Genomic DNA, 26,354 nt, shown 5'->3' on the forward strand with positions numbered 1-26,354 from the left:
CCAAAGTGTCTAATATCATACCTGGCAGAAGGTTAGAGATGACTTGTTATTAGGTTATCAAGTTTTCTCTCAAGTCAGACATCAAACAACAGATAGACTCTAGCACCTGATACAAAATGTGCTCTAATTTTAAAATGGTTCAAAGTTCTTCTTGCAAAAGAAACTAATATCTAAAGAAAAAACCTTTAGCTCTAAGAATTACATATATAAACAGTGTCTTTTAAGTTCCAGGCGCAAGTGAGGTGCATAAACAAAAAAGCTTTTATTTTACTTATATATTTCATTAGTAAGTTAAAGATAAACAATGACAAACCTGTGACAAATGCATGCCCACTGCTAAAGATTAACCAGACTGTACAATTAATGTAAGCTTTGGAGCTCAGTTAAACATATAAATTGTTTTGTCAGCGGTTGCTTAGGTCTTCACATGGTTGACTCTAAAGCTACATAGGTATCCTATTCTTTGGGTGTACAGTGAAAAGAGAAAAAAACAAATGCAGAAAAAAGTAAGCCTAATTTATTTTTTTATTTTTTTAAATATATTTTATTGATTTTTTTACAGAGAGGAAGGGAGAAGGATAGAGAGTTAGAAACATTGATGAGAGAGAAACATCGATCAGCTGCCTGCTGCACACCTCCTACTGGGGATGTGCCCGCAACCAAGGTACATGCCCTTGACCGGAATCGAACCTGGGACCTTTCAGTCCGCAGGCCGACGCTCTATCCACTGAGCCAAACCAGTCAGGGCAAAAAGTAAGCCTAATTTAGTTATACTAGAGGCCCAGTGCATGGACTCATGCACCGGTGGGGTCCCTTGGCCTGGCCTGCGCCCTCTCACAATCCGGGACCCCTTAGGGGATATCAGACTGCCAGTTTCGGCCCGATCCCCGCAGGCCAGGCCAAGGGTCTCTAGTATGCATATAAGATCTTTGGTTAATATTCTTTTTGCCCTCCCCCCTCCCACCTTCCCTCTGAGATTCATCAGTCTGTTCCATGTTTCCATGCCTGTGCGCTGAGCGTCTGCCCCCTGGTGGTCAGTGAATGTCATAGCTACCGGTCAGAAGGTGGGAAGGATACTTAGCATGTTAGCCTTTTATATAGATAGATAATACTAGAAGTCCTAGGCATAGCAATCAGACAAGAAGAAAAAAATAAAAGGCATACGAATTGAAAGGAGAAAGTAAAACTGTCATTATTCACAGATGACATGATACTATACACAGAAAACCATCAAGACTCCACCAAAAAACTGCTAGATTTAACAAATGTAGCAGGATACAACATCCAGAAACTGATGGCCTTTTTATACACCAATAATGAACACGCAGGAAGAGAAACTAAAAAACAATCTCACTGCCCTGGCTGGTGTGCTCAGCGGTCAGAGTGTTGAATGGTTGGTAATAAGGACGTATCTGTTAGGATATTTTCATACACATGTGAGATAAAATCCAAAGCCAGCTGGATTAAATAAGGAATGGGGGAAGACTTGATCTAGCAGTCCAACTGAGCTGACTAGGGTATGCTTTTCCTCTGCACTCCTCCTCCTGTGTTGGCTTCTTATTCAACTGACTTTTCTCTTATAGTCAGAACACAGCTTCCAGGAACTTAATAACTGCATTTTCAGGCTGAAATTCAGCTTAAGAAAATAAGTGCCTTTATCCCAGCATTTCTAGCGAAAGTCCCAACATCTCATTCTGATTGATCTGGCTTAGATCACATGCTTGCCATGATGGCCTTAGGTTAAGACACATGTTCCATTCCTATAATCTCTTCAAAACATCCATTAAAGACAACACATTAAAGCTGATCTTAGTGATTTAAACCTTTGATATTACTAAATAATGGTATTACCAAATGAAAACTGATGGGTCAAGCACAACATATAACTTTCTCCATCTTCATAAAGTTATTCCCCCAATTTTAAGCATAACCCATCAAGACAAAAAAAAAAAAAAAAAGTAAATCCTTCCCTGAATGTGAATCACTTTTTGAAGGATTCAGAAAGTTCTACCAGCTTACAATGCAGTTTTATGATTAACAGAACTGAAAGCAACACAGGAAGAAAAATAGGCTCTTATACCACTTTTCCAAGATTATAACAACAGAATGTAAAGAAAACAGAAAAGAATATAGATGTCTTGAGTTAGGCAAAATAAATAAATAAATGTATGTTCTGTTTCATAGAGCTTTGAAATACAAGCAGCTAAATAATCCATCCTGGGAGAAAACCAAGATGGCGGCATAGGTAAGCACCTAAACTGCTGCCTCACACAACAATTTCAAAACTACAACTAAAAGACAGAACGGACACCATCCAGAACCACAGGAAAGCTGGCTGAGTGAAAATTCTACAACTAGAAGGAAAGAGAAAAGCTCACAGAGAATTGGAGGTACGGCAAAGGGTCTTTGTGCGCGCAGAGAGGAAGGGCGGCTGAGAGCCTGGCTGACTTTCTCTGGCGGAAGGGGGAAGGAAGCCCCTGACCGCACTGAACCCCAGTTCCAGGCGAGCCCCTGGGGACCCACGCTCTTACAGGGGGAATCTGGACTCTCGGGCGGAGACTCGGGAGCCGGGGAAGGCAAAGGTCTGGGGGCGCGCACATGCCAGTGCGCACAAAGGCTGCGGAGGTTGCCACAGGCTTTCCCTAGTGGAAGGGAGTCAGAGGCTCCTGACTGCACTGAGCCCCAGTTCTGACTGCACTGAACCCCAGTTCCAGGGGAGCCCCTGGGGACCCACACTCTTGTGTGGGGAATCTGGACTCTCGGGCAGAGACTCGGGAGCTGGGGAAGGCAAAGGTCTGCAGGCGCGCACGCGCGCAAGGGCAAGGCTGAAATGCTGAAAGGTATTCTTTAAGAAGAGGAAGAAGAAAAAAGTAAAGATAAAAATTATGAACAACAGGGACTGCTGAACGGGGTTCCCCTGACCTGGCAGCACGAACTGCGGCTGGGTCCCCTCCCGGAGCTGCGGGCTTGGACGCGGAGTCTGCGCCATCTTGATCCGGAAAGTGGAGCTTATCTGAAGCCTGAGAATCCACAACTGCGGCACCCCAGGAACAGCTGCGAGCCCCAGAACAACGCTCCCCAACTGGCGCAAGCACACGGGTTCAGAGAAGCTCTACACTCCACCACGGAAAGGTCAGATTTCGCCTGGGATAAGGTGAGGTCTCTGGTCCCGGCGGGAGAGAGGAACGCGCGTTTTGCGGGAGCTGGAGGACCAGGGAAGTCTGTGCCTAGAAAAATCCGTGGCTGTAGGGGCTGGCGTGATCTGTGACTGTGGAAAGGGGTCCTCAGAGCTGCTAAGAGAAGGGCACTCTAAAAAGCAACCCATTTTGATCTGAAGTGCAGGGACACCCTAAGAATTTCAGGCAGTCCAGACTTACGCGCAGCCCGTGCGCTCCCTGGGTGCCTGGGCTTACTCGCAGTCCCGGAATTCGCACACTTGGGCTTTTTCCTCTTCAAATCCTTGCATCTGATTACTAAGCCCAATACATAGGATCACCCAGTTGGGGACACCCTGGGAGACTGCAGGGGAAGGTTGTTTTTCTGGAACCTGGGGATCGGAGCGGGGAGTGACCATCAGAGAGCCAGCTCTGAGGCAGCCCACTCCCACAGGCCCGTGGCGAGTGCCACAGGGAAAGAAGGCTCTAACACTGCCTAGAGAGGCCATAGATAGACCCGGAAGTCAATCCAGAAACACTGCCACCCAGGGGCTGAATCACAAATTGACTCTTGTGTAATCAAAAATAAAGGAATACGAGAAATTAAGACACACCGCCTGCTTAAAATCAGGACTGGCTTACAACACCGAAGAGCAGTGGAACGCAGGGAACTGCAATACTGTCTGGACTGAGAAACAGGCGTGCCAAACAGAAAAACAGAGGAAGTGAATGACCTTCACTACTCCACATTTTATTTTTACCTTTTATTTTTTTTTATTTTTTTATTTTTTTAAAATTTTCATTTTTTGCATCTTTTAATCAAGAAACTTTTTTTTCTTTTTTCATCACTTGATTTTACCTTTTTAATGATTACATTTTTATTTTCAATCCGTATTATTACTACTGCTATTTTATCTTTTTTTTTTTTTTTTAAAGTGTCATTTTATTTTCTCTTCATTTTATTTTGGGATTAGGGTTCTACATTCTATTTTTTATCTTTCCTTTAGCATCGTTTTACTCTATCTCAACTCTACCTTTAGGCCATCACTCTCTTCCTAACCTCCCCCTTTTCAGTGTCCTGTTTGTCTTACCCTTTTACTGCTTTAGATTTTCCCTATTCTTTCTGTTTACCCCTTGTTAAAATTTCACCCTACTTACATATCTAATCTCCAATCCCCTGCTCCAAGTCCACATACACCTTTCCCTTCGCTGTCTGAGTTATCCATAAACTTGTCCTTATCTCTGTCCTTTTGTTGTTGTTTGCTTGAATGTAGATTATATCCAATTTTTATGCTTTTTTTGTGAGATTGTTTTGCTTATTCTTCTTTTATTTATTTTTTTGTTTGTTTTGTGCTTCAGCTTTCCCTTGCCTCACTCCATATTAGTTGGTGTTGTAGTTTGTACTAATCCCCAGGCACTTGTTGCTGGCATTTGCTGGGATTAGTGATTGTTCTATTGGAGTTTTATCCCCAATATATATAGTCTGTTCCCCTTTCTCTCTTAGTCAATTTCTTGTCTCTCTTACTTTTTTTTTTCTCTTTACTTTCCCTTTTCCCAATTTCATTTTCACACTCCTTTTTTCTTTTTTTCTTTCTTTCTTTCTTTTTTCCTCTTCTTCTTTCTCTTCTATCACCTAATTTGCCTTTCTCTGGTGGTCACCTTTATTGGAGGTTATTAATATCGTGAATACATTCCTGTTCAGTGCCTTGTGAGTTGTACCTGGTAGTGCTGTATTTTGTGCCTTTAAATCAACCCAGGAGAGAGAGAACTACATAACCAGACACCCAGAGAAGAGAGACCATGGGGAGACAAAGAAGCAGCCCGCATATGAAAGAAAAGCAGGCATCACCAGAAAAGGAAGTAAACGAAATGGAGGCAAGCAACCTTCCAGAAAAAGAATTCAGAGAAATGGTCATAAGGTGGCTGAAAAGAATGGAAGACAAATTCGACAATATGAGCAAGAACCAAGAGGAAATGAAGAAGAACCAAGAAGAAATGAAAAATGACATCGCTGCTGTAAAGAACTCAATAGAAAGCATCAAGAGTAGACTAGAAGAAGCAGAGGACCGCATCAGTGAGCTAGAAGACAAGATGGAAAAAAATACCCAAGAAAAGCAACTTCTAGAAAAAAAAATTAAAAGGCAGGAGGAGAGTCTAAGGGAACTTTGGGACAACACGAAACAAAACAACATCCGCATAATAGGGGTTCCAGAAGGAAAGGAAGCTGAGCAAGGAATAGAAAACCTCTTTGAAGAAATAATGACAGAAAATTTCCCAGATATAGGGAAGAAAAAACCCACACAAATCCAAGAAGCTCACAGAGTCCCAAGCAAAATGAACCCCAAAAGACCGACGCCAAGGCACATTATAATTAAATTGGCAAACACCAACGACAAAGTAAGAATCTTAAAAGCAGCAAGAGAGAGACAGAAAGTTACATACAAAGGAACCCCCATCAGACTAGCAACTGATTTCTCAACAGAAACTCATCAGGCCAGAAGGGAATGGAATGAAATATACAAAGTCATGCAAAGGAAGGGGCTGAATCCAAGAATACTGTACCCAGCAAGGCTGTCAATCAAAATTGAAGGTGAAATCAGGAGCTTCACAGACAAAAAAGGACTAAGGGAATTTATTACCACCAAACCAGCAATGCAAGAAATGCTAAAGGGTCTACTGTAAAAAAAAAAAAAAAAGAAAGAAAGAAAGAAACAGGAAGCGAAGAAGTAACACAGGGATAAAGAATAGGAATGGCGACAAATAAGTACCTATCAATAATAACTTTAAATGTAAATGGATTAAATGCCCCAATCAAAAGACATAGGGTAACAGATTGGATAAGAAAACACGACCCATATATCTGCTGTCTACAAGAAACCCACCTCAGAAAAAAAGACGCACACAGACTGAGGGTGAAGGGATGGAAAAAGGTTTTCCAGGCAAATGGAACTGAAAAAAAAGCTGGGGTAGCAATACTTATTTCTGACAAATTAGATCTCAAACTGAAGGACATAACAAGAGATAAGGAAGGCCATTTCATAATACTAAAGGGAGCAATCCAACAAGAAGAAATAACTCTGGTAAACATATATGCACCCAATACAGGAGCACCCAAATACATAAAAAAACTCCTGGAAGATATCAAGGGAGACATTGACAGCAATACAATCATAGTAGGAGACTTTAATACCCCACTATCACCATTGGACAAATCCTCTAAACAAAACATCAGCAAAGAAACATCAATCCTAAATGACTCACTAGACCAGATGGAATTAATTGACATCTTCAGAACATTTCACCCCAAAGCCACAGAATATACATTCTTCTCAAGTGCACATGGGTCATTTTCAAAGATAGACCATATGTTGGGACATAGGCAAAGTCTCTTCAAATTCAAGAAGATAGAAATCATATCAAGCATCTTCTCAGACCACAGTGGCATAAAACTGGAAATCAACTACAATAAAAACAACCCAAAGAAATCAAACACATGGAGACTAAACAGCATGCTATTAAACCATGACTGGGTTACCAGAGAGATCAAAGAAGAAATAAAAAACATCATGACAACAAATGACAATGAAAACACTACAATCCAAAATCTATGGGACACAGCGAAAGCAGTCTTGAGAGGGAAGTTCATAGCTCTACAAGCCTACTGCAAAAAACAAGAAACAGGGGTAATAAATTACCTAACCCAACAACTCAAAGAGTTAGAAAAAGAGCAACAAGAAAAGCCCAGTGTAAGCAGAAGGAAGGAAATAATAAAGATCAGAGCACAGATAAACGACATAGAGACCAAAGAAACAATACAAAAGATCAACAAAACCAAGAGCTGGTTCTTTGAAAGGATAAACAAGATTGATGAACCTCTAGCCAGGCTCACCAAGAAGCAAAGGGAGAGGACCCAAATAAACAAGATCAGAAATGAAAGAGGTGAAATAACAACAGATCCCGCTGAAATACAAAGGATTGTTAAAAAATACTACGAACAACTCTATTCCAACAAACTGGACAACCTGGAGGAAATGGACATATTCCTAGAAAAATATAACCTTCCAAAACTCAATCAGGAAGAATCTAAACAGCTCAACATGCCAGTAACTATGGAAGAAATTGAAGCAGTCATCAAAGAGCTTCCGGCAAACAAAAGCCCGGGGCCAGACGGCTTCACAGGAGAGTTCTACCAAACATTCAAGGAAGAACTAAAACCTATCCTCCTCAGACTATTCCAAAAAATTCAAGAGGAAGGAACACTTCCAAGCTCCTTCTATGAAGCCAGCATCACCCTAATACCAAAACCAGATAAAGACAACACAATGAAAGAGAATTACAGGCCAATATCCCTCATGAATGTAGATGCCAAAATCCTCAACAAAATTCTAGCAAATAGGATCCAGCAGTACATCAGAAAGATCATACACCATGACCAAGTAGGGTTTATCCCAGGAATGCAAGGATGGTTCAATATCTGCAAATCAATAAATGTGATACATCACATAAACAAATTGAGAGATAAAAATCACATAGTCATATCAATTGATGCAGAAAAAGCATTTGACAAAATCCAACACCCTTTCTTGATAAAAACTCTCAACAAGGTGGGAATAGAAGGATCATACCTCAACATCATAAAAGCTATATATGATAAACCCACAGCTAACATCATACTCAATGGGCAAAAACTAAAACCATTTCCCCTAAGAACAGGAACAAGACAGGGATGCCCACTGTCACCACTCCTGTTTGACATAGTACTGGAAGTATTAGCCACTGCAATTAGACAAGAAGAAGAAATAAAAGGCATCCAAATTGGAAAAGAAGAAGTAAAGCTGTCCTTATTTGCAGATGACATGATATTGTACATAAAAAACCCGAAAGACTCCATCAAAAAACTAACAGACTTAATAAATGAATTCGGCAATGTAGCAGGATACAAAATTAACACCAAGAAATCTATGGCATTTCTATACACCAACAATGAACTTACAGAAAGAGAGACTAAAAAAGCAATCCCATTTTCCATCGCACCAAAAAAATTAAGATACTTAGGAATAAACCTAACCAAGGAGGTAAAAGACCTATATGCGGAAAACTACAGGACACTGAAAAAAGAGATAGAGGAAGATGTAAACAGATGGAAGAACATACCATGTTCATGGATTGGTAGAATCAACATCATCAAAATGTCCATACTACCCAAAGCAATCTATAGATTCAATGCACTCCCCATTAAAATACCAACGGCGTATTTCACAGACCTAGAAAGAACTCTCCAAAAATTCATCTGGAATAAAAAAAGACCCCGAATAGCCACAGCAATCCTGAGAAAGAAGAATAAAGTAGGAGGGATCTCAATACCAGATTTCAAGCTGTATTACAAAGCCACTGTCATCAAAACAGCCTGGTACTGGCACAAGAACAGACATATAGATCAATGGAACAGAATAGAGAATCCAGATATCGACCCAAACCAATATGCGCATTTAATATTTGACAAAGGAGGCATGAGCATACAATGGAGTCAAGACAGTCTCTTTAATAAATGGTGTTGGGAAAATTGGACAGATACATGCAAAAAAATGAAACTAGATCACCAACTTACACCATACACAAAAATAAACTCAAAATGGGTACAGGACTTAAATATAAGACGGGAAACCATAAAAATACTAGAGGCATCCACAGGCAGCAAAATCTCAGACATATGCCAAAAGAACTTTTTCAGTGATACTGCCCCTAGGGCAATGGAAGCCAAACAGAAAATAAACAAATGGGACTACATCAAAATAAAAAGCTTTTGCACAGCAAAAGAAACCATCAACAAAACAACAAGAAACCCCACTGTATGGGAGAACATATTTGCAAATGGTATCACTGATAAAGGTTTAATTTCCAACATCTACAGGCAGCTTATACAACTTAATAAAAGGAAGATAAATGATCCAATAAAAAAATGGGCAATGGACCTAAATAGAAGCTTTTCGAAAGAAGACAGAAGGAAGGCCAAGAGACACATGAAAACATGCTCAAAGTCACTAATTATCCGAGAGATGCAAATCAAAACAACAATGCGATACCATCTCACACCTGTCAGAATGGCTATCATCAACAAATCAACAAACGACAAGTGTTGGCGAGGATGCGGAGAAAAAGGAACCCTCGTGCACTGCTGGTGGGAATGCAGACTGGTGCAGCCACTGTGGAGAACAGTATGGAGTTTCCTCAAAAAACTGAAAATGGAACTCCCATTTGACCCAGTAATCCCACTCCTAGGAATATATCCTAAGAAACCAGAAACACCAATCAGAAAGGATATATGCACCCCTATGTTCATAGCAGCACAATTTACAATAGCTAAGATTTGGAAACAGCCTAGGTGCCCATCAGCAGATGACTGGATCAGAAAACTATGGTACATCTACACAATGGAATACTATGCTGCCGTAAAAAAGAAGGAATTACTACCATTTGTAGGCACTTGGATGGAATTAGAGAACATTATGCTAAGTGAAATAAGCCAGTCAATGAAAGAAAAATACCACATGATCCCACTCATTTGGGGATAATGAAAAACATTATAAACTGATGAACAAAAAGATAGTTACAGAGGCAGGAAAGCATCAAACAGACTGTCAAATTACAGTGGTAAGGTTAGGGAGAGGTGGGGGAAATAAGAGATCAACTGAAGGACTTATATGCATGTATATAAGAGTAACCAACGGATGCAAAACATTGGGGGGTGAGGGCATGTATGGGAGTGGGGTGGGGGTGGGGGGCAATGGTAAGATATGTACACATATAATACCTTAATAAAAATTTGAAAAAAACAAAAAAAAAAAAAAAAAAAATTATGAACAACAAATACATATCTACCAACAAGTGAACCTAAAAAATCAACTGAATTAAAAACCTGAGGAACAGAATAATCTGGTGAATATAATAGAATCAGGGGCATAAAAAGGGAGTGGACTGACAATTCTCAGGGGGAAAGGGGTAAGGGGGGGTGCAGGAAGAGACTGGACAAAAATCATACACCTATGGATGAGGACAGTGGTGGGGAGGTAAGGGCAGAAGGTGGGGTGGGAACTGGGTGGAGGGGAGCTATGGGGGGAAAAAGGAGAAACAATTGTAATAATCTGAATAAAGATTTATTAAAATAAAAAAAAAATAATCCATCCTGTACTTCAAGACTCCTCTCACCATATACTGACCATCACCAAACCTGCCCTGTCCCCAAGTCTCCCACTTCCTGTCACCCTGCCTCCACACACACACTCTCACAATTAGGTCCTAAGAACAAAGCAGAGATGCACACTTTAGGGAGTTTTTTGCAAATGCACATTCCAAAGCCAAACAAACAAATTAATCCTGATCATTCTTCTTACAAGCCGTGTCCTTCATTCCTATAATTAGCACAGAAAATAGAAGGCAAGCCGAAACTGGTTTGGCTCAGTGGATAGAGCGTCGCCCTGTGGACTGAAGGGTCCCGGGTTCGATTCCGGTCAGGGGCATGTACCTTGGTTTCGGGCACATCCCCAGTGGGAGGTGTGCAGGAGGCAGCTGATCGATGTTTCTCTCTCATCGATGTTTCTGGCTCTCTATCCCTCTCCCTTCCTCTCTCTGTAAAATATCAATAAAATATATTAAAAAAAAGAAAGAAAGAAAATAGAAGGCAAATTATTCTGTTTTTACAACAGAGAAGAATGCAAAATTTATTAGACTGAAAGCTAACACTCAAATATATAGGACAGGAGCTGATTTTCATGGTAAAATTGAACAAACACAAAAGGCTAAATTCAAGCAACATTTTTAGAGTAGAACTAATCACTTGAAAACGTGTTACACACCAGTCATCTTAAATCAAAAGCCAAACTAACTTCACTCATAATCCTAGAAGGAAGCAGTGTAGTTAAAGATAAGACTGTGAATTAGAAGAAAATCTCTATAATAATTTAATTCTGTGGATTGGTTTCTCAAATACTATTCAAATAATTCAATTCAGTAAATAGGCACTGGTGGCTTTATTAAGAACGTACTAGTGTTAGACACAGTAAGGATATAAACATAGCCCTTGACTTCACAAAGTGTATAATGTGCTACAAAGGCAATATACACAAGCATAAATTACCAGAAAGCACAGGACATAATCAAGTAGAAATGCAATGAGGCACAAAAAGATTATAGGTAATCAAAAAGGGGAGAAATCAAATAAATCAGGATGATTTCCACAGCAAGTAACAGAGCATCGAAGGGCAAAATTACTTAAACAATAAGGAAATTTGTTCTCACATAACAAGGAACCCACAATTAGGGAGGTTCTATTAAATGGGGTTTCAGTTCTAGTCTGTGGAATTGTCTTGCCTCTGCTCTCCTTTACAGAAGGGCATCTCCTTCAGGCTAGTAGCCAAGATGAATACAGCAGTTACAGATGTTACAACCTGATAAAACAAGCTGTAGGGAGAAGAGGGACCATCTCTTTCTCTCACTTCCTTCTCAAAAGTAAAATAAAATTCCTTCCAGAAGTCCCTTGCAGACTTCCCTTTTATTTTCAATTGGCTAAAACTTGGTCTCATGCCCATTCCTAAAATAATCACATCCAAGGCAATGAGACCTACCATAACCAAGTTCAGAATGGATGCTGGTAACTATCATGACCATCACTTCATTTTCTGTTGTTGATGTCGTCTACAGGGCACAATGGCCGTAATAAGGATAAGTCCTCCAAGCATAAAGAGTTTGTTCATAGAGTATTTTGCTGCAGAACACAGTTGCTGGCCTAGTGCATATGTTATGTGAACCATTCTTTCTAGATTTTGTAGAAATCTTCCTCTGTATTCTGAGGTAATATAGCAGAGGCAGCTACAGAAGGAGAAGGCCTAGTTTCATCTGTTACCACACTTGGGTAGAAGGCATGCTTTGGTGGGGTTCCTTGTATATATGCATTGATCATAAGTACATACAAGAAACATCTCTCTGGATTTTGTCAACCTTGGTCCCTAGTAGTGTCATCTTGGCATCAAGAAGCTTCAACTGAGTGCCCATGTTTGCATGTAGATCCTTCATCTTCCTCCCCAACCACCCTACTATCGAGATAGATTTGTTGTGGATGGCATGTTCCCCATCACTTGATGGGCTGTCAGGCAGTTCATTATTTCTTTTCCTCATTGTTCATGCAACACGTAGAGTCATTTCTTCTGTGGTAACTTCTTCAACTATTGGTTCTCAAAAGTCTAAGGACGGAGTCTGGTGATCGGTCTAGGATTCTTCCTCCGTGATCAATCCAAGATGTGCATGGTACGATAGACCTGTTGGTGGGTTGGCAGGTGACAGGGATAGTTGTTGGGGACCTTGGGGACCATTAGGTGGGAATGTTATTTTTTTGTGTGCTCAGCCATCCTGCATCTTTAAAGATGATTCGGGGTTTTTTTAGTCATCTGTTATTTGCCAAGTTGGTGACCTGCTGCATGGTCTTTTGTGTGCCTTCAATGATGCAGCTACTATATTCAGTGTAATACCACATGAGTTAAGAATTGAGGAAATTCAGAGTTGAGAAATGAGGAATTAAAAGTAGTTCCAATAAATAAAGCAGAAGTTTCTAACATAAAACTTTTGGTGGATTGATTGACACCAATTTTTTTTTTGAAGAGGATGCAAAGGAAGATTTATGGGAAACATTCTTGTTTCAATCCTCAGATTGATCAAGCAAGGTAAAGAGAAAATGTAGTGCTATAAGTCATCTGCAAACCATGCAGTAAAAAGATGGCAGGGGTGCACTGGCTGGTTTGGTACATTGGTTAGAGCATTGGCCCATGGACTGAGGAGTCATGGGTTCAATTCCTGGTCATAGGCACGTGGCTTGGTTGCAGGTTCCATCCCCAGCCCCAGTCGGGGCTGGTGCAGAAGACAACCAATCCATGTGTCTCTCTCATGTTGATGTTTCTCTCTCTGTTTCTTTCTCTCTCTCTCTCTCTCTCTCTCTCTCTCTCTCTCTCTCTCTCTCTCTCTCTCTCCCCCCCCCCCCTCCCGCATATCCTCGAGTGAGAAATATATATATATATGGCAGGGCTTGGTCTATTTAACCCATTTCATCTTCGAAATGCACTGAACCGAGAAGCCTTAAATGGGACCAACACGCAACATATTATTTCAAGGAAGACAGGCCTTGGAGGAAGGCATCATTTGGACTGGTGGAAGAAATAAAAAAGAAAAACAGAGGCAAAAGAAGAGATGTACCTAATTGAAGAAGAAAGTGAAACTGCAATCATAAACACACTGTTAGAAGCAAAGAATTCTTAAACTGGACTGCTGTCATTATCATACAAAAGTTAACTTACTATTTAACAGTCAGTAAATGGTAAGAATGTAGGATGAGGAATCCTCTTTTTAAGGAAAAGATTTAAGTTATCAGCAGGGATATTCAGACTCACCACTCCTTGTCAACAGAGTCATCCACGTAGCTCTCTCTGGATCGAAAACATTCCATGTTATGCATAGAGATGACTGCAGGCTCACGGTCAGTAGTTGTTCCTTGAAGGTTTCTTCTCACTTGGGTTGAAGTTTCACTCAAAAATCCACAGACTCACAACAGGACCTATCTGCAAATGAAAGCAAACAATTAGGAGGCAAAATGTTGCAGGGATGCCCAGCCAGTGTGGCTCAGTGGTTGAGTGTTGACCAATGAACTAGGAGGTCCTGGTTAGATTCCCAGTCAGAGCTCATGCCGGGGTGCAGAAGGCAGCCAATTGGTGGGTCTCTCTCATCACTGATGTTTCTCTCTCTCTCCCCCTCTCCTTTTCTCTCTGAAATCAATAAAAATACATTTTTTAAAAAATGTTACAGCGAGCAATTCTCCCCTCCCCTACCTATGATTAACTGATTCATATGAAAATTGAAGTTAAACACCAGATTCACTAAGCAACATGTTCAAACTAAGCAACCTTTATTTCAAAGGTTGTAATGTACTTATTACAGTTACCACCCTTTCCCATCATATAAACTGATCATAATGTCCACAGTATACCAGGTGTTCTTTTTTAAAAATATATTTTTATTGATTTTAGAGAGGAAGAAAGAGAAACATTGATGTGAGAGAAAAACAGTGACTGGTTGCCTCCCACACTCACCCCAACTGAGAATCAAACCCGCAAACTGGACATGTGTTTTGACCTGGAATTGCACCAGCAACGTCTTGGTGCAGTGGACAATGCTCGACTAACTGAGCCACATCAACCAGGGCCAGGTGCAGCTCTTACCAAAGGTTCCCCACTGGGCAGAACCCAACACACGTTTGTTTAGTGGACCCACACAAGGCTGGCCTACACAGTGTGAAAAAAAGATAGCTGCCTACATTTGTATATCAAAAGATAACATAAAAATCATGATTTCTGAAGTCTCTTGAAAACAAACAAAAAACAGCAGTCCAGACAATATGAGGCCCACATTTGCACATGGTAACAATCTGTTGATGATTAGTAGCTAATCTTCAGATAGGACATGGTTTTGCAGAGCTCCACAGGTGTCATTACTCTCTCACACATACCCAGCTCAGTTATCTATCTGGCCCTGTTGAACTTGCAAACACTGATACTTATCTATACTAATAAAAGGTAATATGCTAATTAAACCGGGTAACCGAACGTGGCCATCTTCCAGATGTCCGACTTCCTTCCGGACAAAGCCACAGTGGTGGGGGCCGAGGAAGAGGCGGTTAGGGGCAATCAGGCTGGCAGGGGAGGGCAGTTGGGGGCCATGAGGCCGACAGGGGAGGGTAGTTGGGGGCCATGAGGCTGGCCGGGGAGGGCAGTTAGGGGCCATCAAGCAGGCAGGGCAGGGCACTTGAGGGCCATCAAGGCAGGCAAGGCAGGGCAGTTGGGGGCCATCAGTTCGGCAGGGTAGGGCAGTTGGGGGCCATCAGGCCGGCAGGGGAAGGCAGTTGGGGGCCATCAGGCAGGCAGGGGAGGGCAGTTGGGGGCCATCAGGCTGGCAGGGGGGCAGTTAGGTGGCGATCATGCCGGCAGAGGTGGTTAGGGGCGATCAGGCAGGCAAGCAGTCAGTGGTTAGGAGCCAGTGGTCCTGGATTGTGAGAGGGTCAGACTGCCGGTTTAGGCCCAATCCCGCAGGGATATCCCCCGAGGGGTCCCAGATTGGAGAGGGTGCAGGCTGGGCTGAGGAACACCACCCCCTGTGCATTAATTCTGTGCACTGGGCCTCTAGTTTATAATAGCTCACAGGCGATATTTATTACTATCAAAGCCAAGCATATTTTTGCCTTGAGGATACAATATAGCATATTTTTGAATGAGGATAACCACAATGGCTTTGGAGTCAGAGGACCCTAGGTTTGAACTCTATTTCTACATACAATTAACTGTGTGACCTCAGGCCTGTTTTTAACCTCTCAAAAATGTATTTCTTCAATTACAAGCCTCCAAATAAACATATGACCACTTAACACAATAGGTCTAAAATCTAAGCCCAAGCTGAATTGATAACCCCAACTATTTAAATAATTGTAGCTTGAAATTTCAAGGTTCCATATTATGAGGAATATTAGTATTTCATTAAAAGAAAAATGAAGACAAAATGGTGGGGATGCTACACATCACTCCTGGTAAGGCTGGTGCCTTCTTGATCAACAAACCTTTCCTCACTCCAAATTCAAATGTTTCAAAAGTCAGGCACACAAATTTGGGACTGGTAATGAAACCCAAACAAACTCACTAATAAGAGAGAGCAGCCCTGACCGGTTTGGCTCAGTGGATAGAGCATCGGCCTGCGGACTGAAGGGTCCCAGGTTCGATTCCGGTCAAGGGCATGTACCTTGGTTGCGGGCACATCCCCAGTAGGGGGTGTGCAGGAGGCAGCTGATCGATGTTTCTCTCTCATCGATGTTTCTAACTCTCTATCCCTCTCCCTTCCTCTCTGTAAAAAACCAATAAAATATATTTTAAAAAAAAAAAAAAAAAAAAGAGAGAGCAATGTAAACATGTCCACACAAAGAAAATTGGCTAGAGGAGGCAGTACATGATAGCAATTAAGAAACAGGCTCAGGAGCCAAAAGTTTAAACTCTGGTTCTGCCACTTACTAGATGTGCTGACTTTAGTCATTACTCACCATGCCTCACTTTCCTAAACTGTAAAATGCAAATAATTCATAAGGCTATTGTAAAATTTAAAATAGGTTAATACATGTAAAAGGCCTACAACATGGTCTGGCACAAAACAAGCCTATAGAAGTATGGCTATGGCACCTTGGCTGGTGTGGTTCAGTGGTTGGGAGCATCAGCCCACTCTCCAAGGAGTCTTAGGTCAAGGGCACGTACATGTGCTGCAGGTTTGGTCCCTGCCCCAGTCAGGGCATATGCAGGAGGGTCAACCAATCTACGTGTCCATCTCACATCAATGTTCCTCTCTCTCTCCCTACCCACCGTCCACTCTTTCTAAAAATCAATGGGGAAATAATATCCTCAGGTGAAGATTAACAAAACAAATAAAAGTAGGATGGCTATCTAAAGGGAAATTAGGTTTAACATATGATGCAATATTATAATAATCCTATCTAATAAAAGAGAAACATGCAAATTAACCATCACTCCGCTACACCCACAGCCAATCAGAGCAAGTATGCAAATTAACCCAACTAAGATGGCGGCAGCCACAGAGCTGGAGCGAGCAGGAGGTTTGGGATCCCCTCGGCCATGGAGGAAGCCAAGCTTCCCGCCTGCCTTGGCCTCCGCTCAAGGCTACCAAGTTTCAATTATAGAAGTTAAATAAATCCCAACAAAGATGAAGGTGGCCAAGGAGCTGGAGCGAGCAGGAGGCTTGGGTTGCCCCCGGCGATGGAGGAAGCCAAGCTTCCCGCCCACCCTGGCCTGCCCTGGCCTCTACTCAAGGCTACAAAGTTTCAATTATAGAAGATAAATAAATCCCAGATACCAGGGCCTCCGCTTGGGTTGCCAAGGGGCATGGCCGGCCTGCAAACCACCACAGGCCCCTCGCCCAGGCCGCCCCATGCCCCAAGGGAACCCCCACTCTGATCCGGGACACCCTTCAGGGCAAATCAGCTGGCCCCCACCCGTACACCAGGCCTCTATCCTATCTAATAAAAGAGTAACATGCAAATTGACTGTCACTCCAACACACAAGGTGGCTGCCCCCATGTGGCCAAAGATCCTGCCCCCATGTGAACCCAAGATGGCCACCACAGATGGCCAGCAGGGGAGGGCAGTTGAGAGGGACCAGACCTGCAAGGGATGGCAGTTGGGGGTGATCAAGCCTGCAGGGGAGGGCAGTTAGGGGTGACCAGGCTGGCAGAGGAGGGAAGTTGAGGGTGACCAGGCCTGCAGGGAAGGGCAATTGGGGGGGGGGGTCCCAGGCCTGCAAGGGAAAGCAGTTGGGGGCGACTGGGCCTGCAGGGAAGAGCAGTTGGGGGGGACCCAGACCTGCAGGGGAGAGCAGTTGGGGGGGTACCAGGCCTGCAAGGGAGGGCAGTTGGAGGCGATCAAGCCTGCAGGGGAGGGCAGTTAGGGGTGACCAGGCGGCAGAGGAGGGAAGTTGGGGGGGACCAAGCCTGCAGGGGAGGGCAGTTTGGGGGAACCCAGGCCTGCAGAGGAAGGCAGTTGCGGGGGGAACCAGACCAGCAGGGGAGAGCAGTTAGGGGCGATGAGGCTGGCAGGGGAGGGCAGTTAGGGGTGACCGGGTTGGTAGGGGAGGGCAGTTGGGGGGACTAGGCCTGCAGGGGAGGGCAGTTGGGGGGGGGGGACCAGGCCGGCAGGGGAGGGCAGTTAGGGGTGACCAGGCCAGCAGGGGAGGGCAGTTAGGCATCAATCAGGCTGGCAGGGGAGTGTTTAGGGGGTGATCAGGCTGGCAGGCAGAAGCGGTTAGGGGCAATCAGGAAGGCAGGCAGGCAAGGAGTTTGGAGCCAGCAGTCCTGGATTGTGAGAGGGATCCCAGATTGGAGAGGGTACAGGCTGGGCACAAATTTCGTGCACCGGGCCTCTAGTCCTATGTAATAAAAGGCTAATATGCAAATAGACTAAACGGTGAAACTATTGGAACAACCAAACAACTGATCGCTATGATGTGCACTGACCAGCAGGGGGTGTGCACAGAACATGATGGGCATCGGCCATGGCAGAATGGTGGAGCAGGTGAGCAGGGCCACCAGAGCAAGACGGGACACCGGTCGCTGTCATCGGGGTGAGCCTCTGGTGGCTACGAAAATTCTTTGCTCCCGCACGCCGTTGTCCCACCCAGCACTCGCACCTGCTGCTAGCACCGGCCCCACTTACACCCACAGCCAGCGCCAGAGCCGCTGCTCACACCCACTGCTGGCGCTGGCCCTGCTCACACTTGCAGCCAGTGCTGGAGCCACCACTTGCACCCACTGCCAGCACCTGGCGCCGGTCCCAATCGCTTGGCACCATCAGCAGGTGGGAGTGGTGGCTGCTAGCCCCAATTGCCCAAGGGCTTCTCTACCTCCCCATGCTCCTGAGGGGTGATCGGGACGGCAGCCACCGCTCATACCCACTGACAGCGTCGGCCCCGCTTGCACCCGCTGCTGGCGCCGACCCCAATCGCTCCACAAGGTCAGCGGGTGTGAGCGGGGCTGGCGCTGTCAGAGCGTGGGAGTAGCAGCAGCGGGAGCAGGGATGCTGACAGAGAGGGGAGCGGGGCTGCCGGCAGAGAGGAGACCAGGAGCTGTGGTAGGAAGGGCCAGGCAGGGGCGCAGAGGATGGACTGAGACCCACACCTGTGCCCACTCAGCCTCAAGACCCACAGTTCCTTTCAAGGTGCACAAATTCGTGCACTGGGCTCCTAGTTTCCTTAATATTCAGAGAACGTTTTTAAATACATACACATACCCACAGCAACCGCAGTACACTGTAGTGTTTAACAGTTTACTTGGATTTTGTTTATGAACAATGTTAGGCTATTTCATTCTTTCTGATTCTGAGTGCCATGGAGAATTGCAGGAAAGACATTTTACCTTCCTGAGATTTGGATTCTTTCAACAAAGATAAATGAAGACAATGCTACTTACCTCACAGGATTATTATGAGAATGTAATAAGATGTATGAAGTATTTACTTAGTACAATGCTTGGTACATGGTAACTAAAAACTAATACTATATTATTACACTACTAGTGAAACAAGTACATTATAACTAGAGTGACCACTGGTCCTGATTTGCTTGTGATAGTCCCAGTTTATGCAGGTTTTCACAATGTAATTACTAATCACAGCCATTTTCCATTCTATGTCAATATGTCCAGATTTAGGTGATAAATTATACTGTTACCCTAATTTATAACTGAAATACTTTTAAGATTTTCCCTTTAGTTAGCTCTTCATCCTCTTAAATGGTCTCTTATTCACATTTTAGTGACTTACCTCTTTGCTCTCCCAACTCACCATCCCCATTTTACACACACACACACACACACACACACACACACACACACACACCTCTCCTTATCTCCTTATCTAGGTGCTTAGTGACCTGGATGATTCAAGTTTCTCTGTGGTCCCATACTCCTCAGCAATGTCAGGTTTCCCAAACATATTCTTTGTCAAATTCCTATCTGTCCCTTTAATCTGTATTCCGGAATAAAACCTAGTGACCTAAAAATACCAGCACCACCACCAACAATGGATTAAAAATTTAGCTCTCTTTAGGAGTATCTATATTTTAACAGGTAACCCCTAGAAAGACAATGCCTTAACTCAAAGTAGAGAGTCTCTAATAACATGATTGTCAGACACAGTGACAGCTGATTAGGGAAGATCACTCCTTGAATCAAACAATTTACATTGGTTTCTACTAATACAGCCTTGACTCCTTTCTTTTTACTGGTTCCCAATAATCCAGGCAAAACAAAGGCTCTGCAGAAACACAGATTTTTATCTCTTTAGTTTGCTGAACCCCTAGTACCTAAGTGCCTGACACATAGCTAATGCTTAGTACTTACTGAATAATGGAATGTCTTTACTTAATCCTACAAAAGAAAAACATGTCATGTGATGACTAAAAGATACAACATACCTTCCCTTTGAGGCAAAATAAATCATAGTTCCCAAACTGACCAGTAATTTGTCCTCTTTGTCTTGTATTAATGTTCTATATTGTATCAAGTAAGATGGTCGCATTTTATTATTTTTAAAATATATTTTTATTAATTTCAGAGAGGAGCCCTGACCAGGAATCAAACTGTGATCTCCCAGTTCATAGGTCGATGCTCAATCACTGAGCCACTTCGGCCAGGCAAGATTGTTCCATTTTAGTTTGATTCAGATTTGATATAGTCTGTGATATACCCAATAGTGGCTAATTTAATCCAGCCTCTATGACAAAAGACAATGTTTCATGGTCTTTGGAATATTAACCCAAATAGTGGGTTCTTAATTGGGTCTCTGAACCCTTGTATGTAGTGGCCTTCTTGAACTGACAATATCATTAACATGCAATTTCTTCTACCAGCTGTGCATTTTCATTCAGCACAAGAGTGACTCAGTGTGGTATTATTTCTGGTTAAAAAAAAAAAAAAGAAAAATCAATGAAAAAAATATCCTCAAATGCGGATTAAAAAAACACACCACCACACCAGAGCACCAAATGGGTAACTAGGAGAGATGAGGAAGTCTCCTGGGAGCAAAGTAAGAAATACTAAACAAACTCCTGGCCAGACTCCTTGCAAAATCAGCCAATCAATCAATCTATCTTAGATTTAAAAGTTGGAAATGAAATTGTGCAGTGGGTTGTACAGTACAGGTGTTGCCATGTTTACTAGAATTAAAAAAGACCATTACATACCCAATTTGGCTAGTGTGACAATGAGAACTAAAATGTTTTATAGCAAAATTTCCCATTAAGGTGAATAAGCAGAACACACAGGGTCAAGAGTTTTGGCAAGATCTATACTAATAAAAGGGTAATATGAAAATTGGCCGTGACACCCTAACAGTAATGACCAAACAGCAGGCTGCGTGGGGCGACCAGGCTGGCGGGGGGTTGGTGAGGGACGACCAAACGACTGAACAGCAGGCTGCATGGGGCAACCAAGCTGGCAGGGGGATTAGTGAGGGACGACCAAACGACTGAACAAGCAGGCTGCGTGGGACGACCAGGCCAGCAGGGGGGTGGGCAGTGAGGGGCAACCAAACGATTGAACAGGCTGCATGGGGCGACCAGCTGGCAGAGGAGGGCAGTGAGGGGCGACCAGGCCAGCACAGGGGGGCAGTTGGGGGCAATCAAGCCTGCGGGGGGGCAGTAAGGGATGACCAGGCTGGCGGGGGTGGGCACAGTTAGGGGCAACCAGGCCAGTGGGGGGGGCAATTAGGGGCAACCAGGCCGGCAGGCAGAGGCGGTTGGGGGTGAACAGGCAGGCAGGCAGGTGAGCAGTTAGTTAGAAGCCAGTGACCCTGGATTGTTAGAGGGCAGTCAGACATTCCCAGAGGGGTCCTGGACTGGAGAGGGTGCAGGCTGGGCTGAGGGGACCACCCTGCCTCCCGCCCGCCCCATGCACGAATTTCATGCATTGGGCCTCTAGTATTCTTTAAAAGTATACACAACATATAATACTCCAGAAATTACATTTTATGGAACTTTTTAAAATTAAGATGAAAAATTTTAGGTGTCAGTTCTAAAATACCTAAGGAAGTACAAAGTCCCTCAAAAAAATTTTAGATGCACAAAAATGGTTAAAGATTACATTAACTTGCTGACACGAAATAGCAGTGCTCTATAACTAGAATAGCAACAGAGTATCATCAACTCTTTAAAAAGAATCAATTTGGAGTAGCTGGAGGAAAAAATAGAGACCAACACTTCAATTTCAGTGCAAAAAAAGGCTTATATCAACACCTAATTCCTTGCTCCAAGTAGTCAACAGGTATCTCTAATGCAGAGTTAAATTTCCAGGTCAACCTAACACTCTATATTGCAAACAACAGTTGCCAACTGACCCTATATCCCCAAGTTACTCTCAAAAACTTTCTAGTGACGAATCCAAGTCACAGTATTTGGAAGCTTTTTAGCGTAAAGATTTTTTTTTTTTAAATACTCACCTGAGGATATGTTTTCATTGATTTTTAGAGAGAGGAGGGGAGGGGGAAAGAGAGAGAGAGAGAGAGAGAGAGAGAGAGAAATATCGTTCGGCTGACTCCCATACACACCCTGAATGGGGATCAAACCCACAACCTCAGTATGTGTCCTGACTGGGAACTGAACCTGCAACCTTTTGGTGTAGGGGAGGACACTCCAACCAGCTGAGCCACCCAGCCAGGGCAGCATAAGACTTCTTATTTCTTTCTTTTTTTTTTAATATATTTTTATTGATTTCAGAGAGGAAGGGAAAAGGAGAGAGAGAAACATCAATGATGAGAGAGAATCATTGATCGGCTGCCTCCTGCACACCCCACACTGGGGATCGAGCCCACAACCCAAGCATGTGCCCTTGACTGGAATCGAACCTGGGACCCTTCAGTCCCCAGGCCGACACTCTATCCACTGAGCCAAACCAGCTAGGGCAGCATAAGGTTTTTTAATAAGATGCTTACCATACTGAAGCTACCCAACAGTCTGACATGAAATATGGGAGGTATAAATATTTTCTGATAGAAAAGTACACTAACTTGTAGTAGTCTCAAAATTTTTAGGAAGCTTAATATCAAAAAAGCATACATCTTTTCATTCTAGATTATAAGGAGAAAGCTATAATTACTAGCTCATACATCCTTTTTAAAGATTACCACAGTATTACCACAGTTTCTCCTATGTTGACAAAATAACAAACTGAGGTAGCATATTTGAATTAAAAAAATAAACACTTAAATTATTAATTCAATTCTATAAAAAAAACAGCAATTGGGGGAAACAGTAAGATGATTTTACAATTACAGTGGAACATCTTTTCTTGAACTAAATTTGCTCTGGAAGGCTGTTGGAAAACCAAATCATTTTTTCCCATTAGAAACGTTAATTGATGATTCCCTGTTTTAATACTTTTTATATACAGTACATGTCTACTATACTGTCTAATCTATAAACAAACACTTTAAAATGAAAAAGGACATGAAATGTAAATGAAAATGGAAAGGATATATACAGTAAAAAATGAAAATTTAACAATAAGCAGCAACAACAGCAAAAAAAAACAAAAAAAAAAAACACAAAACTATTCATAGCACAATATCCTGAGATTTTAACAGTGGTAAACTGACTCATATTTGTGCATCCTCTCCTTTGTCACTTGAGAGAAGCATGACAGATATCATGAAAGGTTGAGAAGCAAATTGTTTGAGATGAGAGTGATTCGAGAAACAAGGTTCCACTGTACATCCTTTGGCAATATTTCACCTATTCAACCTGAAGAGAAACACTGTAAAAGAAGTTTCTACAAACATTAGTTTGAGTTTATTTCCAATTGAAAATATTAGAACTGACATGCTGCTTTATGAAAATAACAGAAGAGGAATAGAATATAACAGAATTGTAAAACAGTAGAAAATATTAGAATTGGCATGCTGCTTTATGATAATGACAAAAAAGTAATTGCTCACATTAAAAGAAAATAAAAATTTCTGAACAAATCAAATCTAACTTGGGTTTTAATCTTATCACCTTAAAAATATACTGCACATAAAGCTTTATCACCTAATAAACAGAAGGCTTCTGCTGAATGTTAGAGATGTTAGATTAGTCAAGTAGCATTTGGCATTAATTCTTTCCCACCACTCCCTATACATGCCTTCCTGTACTTCAGGGGCAGGAAAGCTAACACAAAACAAAATTAAAAAAAAAACAACTACATTTCCCAGATTTTTCCTTATAGTTAGCATTTGGAATGTAAAGCAGGTTCTGCCAGTAAAAAGGCCTCCTATGAGATCTGGAAAGCACAGGCTGGAAGCTCTTTCTACTGCTGATTTAAGTGGTAATCAATGACACAAAGAAATGAATGATTAGAAGCTCCTATAGTAGCCAAACTCTAGTCACCAGATTTAACGGTTCTTAGAAACAGGGCACCAGATTCAGTATTCCAATGGCTGGTTCCCAATTTCAGCTTCCTGCCCTCTTGGCTATGGTCTTAATGTTCTTAAATATATTAGTCCAGTGATGGTCCTCTAACTGACTCTTCTAGACCATCCAATGATTTTTTGTAAGTGCCCAATTTCCTGTTCTTTCTCCCTGAAAATGCTAGATTAGTTCTTCTTATAATGAACTCTAAAAGATACATTATTGGTCATTAAGTTTAAAATGTGCATTACTTATATTTATCCTCCCCACTTCAGAAGTCAAATTACATGAATTAATGCTATTCTATAACATAATTATGATGTGAAAAATTGAGGTGAATATTAAAGGTTATCTTAGCGGTAGTCTGAAATGATTTTACTTATATAACTAGAGGCCCAGTACATGAAATTCGTGCATGGGAGGAGGGTGTCCCTCAGCCCGGCCTGCGCCCTCTCCAATCCGGGACCCCTCGGGTAGAGTCCCTAGGCCTGGCTGGCGATCAGGGCCTATCGGGGCTTTCCTTCCCCCAGCTGCCAGCAGCTGGCCCCGCCCCTGCCGCTGCCACTGCTTGCCATCTGTGCAGCACTAACCCCCTTTCCCCCGCCACCGGTCGTCTCCCTCTGTGGGCGACAGGCGTGGGGTGTGATAGCTCGGCTGGCCTGGGCCTCCCTCTGTGGGGCGATCGATCACGGGGCCCCCTGATAGATTGCCGTGCAGAGGAAGGCCCCGCCCACCCACCGCAGCACCGCCAGCCAGGTAGCCTGGCCTCCCTCTTTGGGGCGATCATGGGGTGATGGCGGGGCCCCCTCGACAAATCACATTGCACCCGCCTTGGCTGGCCTGGCGCCAGTGTGTGTCATCGCATGGTCGTCCAGAAGGTCCTTCTGCTATTCGGTCGATTTGCATATTATGTTTTTACTAGAGGCCTGGGCCACGAAATTCGTGCATTTGCGGGGGGGGGGGGGTCCCCCAGCCTGGCCTGAGCCCTATCGCAGTCCAGGAGGTCTGGGGGATATACGACTGAAGGCTTAGGCCCACTAAGCCATCAGTCGGACATCCTTAGCATCGCCACGGAAGCGGGAGAGGCTCCCACCACTGCTGCTGTGCTCCCCAGCCGTGAGCCCGGCTTCTGGCTGAGCAGCGCTCCCCTGTGGGAGCACACTGACCACCAGGGGGCAGCTCCTCCGTTGAGTGTCTGCCCCCTGGTGGTCAGTGCAAACCATAGTCACCGGTCATTCTACCATTCGGTCATTTGCATATTAACCTTTTATTATCTAGGATTATGTAGGATATGCTATAGATGAGGCCCCCTAGAACCATAAAAATGCAAAAAATTCAGTTAACTCATTCTCAAATTGTCCCACTTAAAATCAAATTGCCTCCCCCCCCCCCCCGAACCACTGGGCTTGACACTTTCCCCTCTCTGAGCTTCATTTCTGAATACATACGCATATACCATGGGAATTGTAATCTCTTCTCCGCCTACCTCACTGGGTTGTCATGAGGTGGTTCTGAGCTAATAAATCTAGAAATGTTTCAAGTAAGTGATGTCTAAACGGGAAGGGTTGTTATTTTTAAGTCCACGGGTACCCTTGCAGGTAGCAGGTGTTGATTAGAGGAGGAGGGCATGATTATTTCCTGGGACTGTAGCTATGGAAGCTTTGCAGAGGGTTCCGCAGGCCTTGGAGGGGCGGGCTCTGGCCAGCAGCCCTGTAGCGGTGGTCATCCCTGGAGGCGCTGGCTGGGGGGGCGCTAGGGGGTAAGGGGGAGTAACCGTCAAACCTCCCCACTTGGCACTATTCTTTAAATTTTATGTGGCCATTCTGCAGCTGTATGTGCTCAGGGCGGGGCTCCAATCTCCTGGAGTGGGGCAGGGGCCGGGGAGGTGGAGGGGTGAGCGGGGCTGGGCTAGGGCAGGGCCAGGCAGGCTAGGAAGTCGGGTTTAGCCATGGTGCCCAGCGAAGTTCAGCGCACTTCTGCTGTGGAGACAGCGCTGCTTGTCGGAGGTATGGGTCTGACCCTGGGGGTCACTCAAGCCTGCCTCCACCCGGGTCTGGAGTTGTAGGGAGGAGAGGCATGCTCTGCCCCAGCAGAGGGGGCCCAGCAGCGGTGGGCCTCGGGCCCCAGGTGCCTCAGGGGTGCTGACGGGTTGTCGCCGGCGTGCTATTGTTGTGGGCA

General features: G+C 43.6%; 1 protein-coding gene across 3 annotated transcripts in view; it reads right to left on the reverse strand.

Annotated features, from left to right (window-relative positions):
* Positions 1-26,354, reverse strand: part of CDC42SE2 (CDC42 small effector 2) — a 102,954-nt gene that overhangs the window by 46,389 nt on the left and 30,211 nt on the right. For all 3 annotated transcript variants that reach the window (XM_080672899.1, XM_080672898.1, XM_080672900.1), the window contains exon 2: positions 13,589-13,756. The gene's annotated coding sequence lies outside the window, so the exon portion shown is untranslated. The remainder of the gene's footprint in view (positions 1-13,588; positions 13,757-26,354) is intronic.

This window comes from Plecotus auritus (assembly GCF_963455305.1).
Source record: "Plecotus auritus genome assembly, chromosome: 6".
NCBI classification, from domain to species: Eukaryota; Metazoa; Chordata; class Mammalia; order Chiroptera; family Vespertilionidae; genus Plecotus; species Plecotus auritus.